Here is a 330-nt window from a genome sequence, read left to right on the forward strand (position 1 = left end):
TACTGCTACGCCCCGCCCACACGGAAACGCCCATCCTGTCGCTCCGCCTCCTTCCTCTTCATTTTCTTGCTCGTCGTCTAAATTTTTGTCTCTTTCCTCGTCTTCGCTTCGTCTTTTTCCGATTTGTTTGTAGCTCTCTCCGGTCCCTTCATCATTTTCTCTTTATTGTTACGCATGGTCATTCACTCTTGCCCCCCCCTCCCCCCCGGCTCGTGTTTCCCCTTCCATTCCAGTTCCTTTTCCCCTTTGCAGCAGTGGAAGTCGAAGGGAGGGCGGGGGCGGGGTAACTCATTATTAATGGACAGAGTGCAAACAGTGGAAGCCTCCGTG

At 53.0% G+C, this 330-nt stretch overlaps 1 protein-coding gene across 1 annotated transcript in view; it reads left to right on the forward strand.

Moving 5' to 3' along the window:
* LOC119593979 (poly(rC)-binding protein 3-like) overlaps positions 1 to 330 on the forward strand; it is a gene marked incomplete in the record, with an annotated part of 48552 nt that overhangs the window by 32960 nt on the left and 15262 nt on the right.

Source organism: Penaeus monodon, chromosome 33 (genome assembly GCF_015228065.2).
Source record: "Penaeus monodon isolate SGIC_2016 chromosome 33, NSTDA_Pmon_1, whole genome shotgun sequence".
Taxonomy (NCBI): domain Eukaryota; kingdom Metazoa; phylum Arthropoda; class Malacostraca; order Decapoda; family Penaeidae; genus Penaeus; species Penaeus monodon.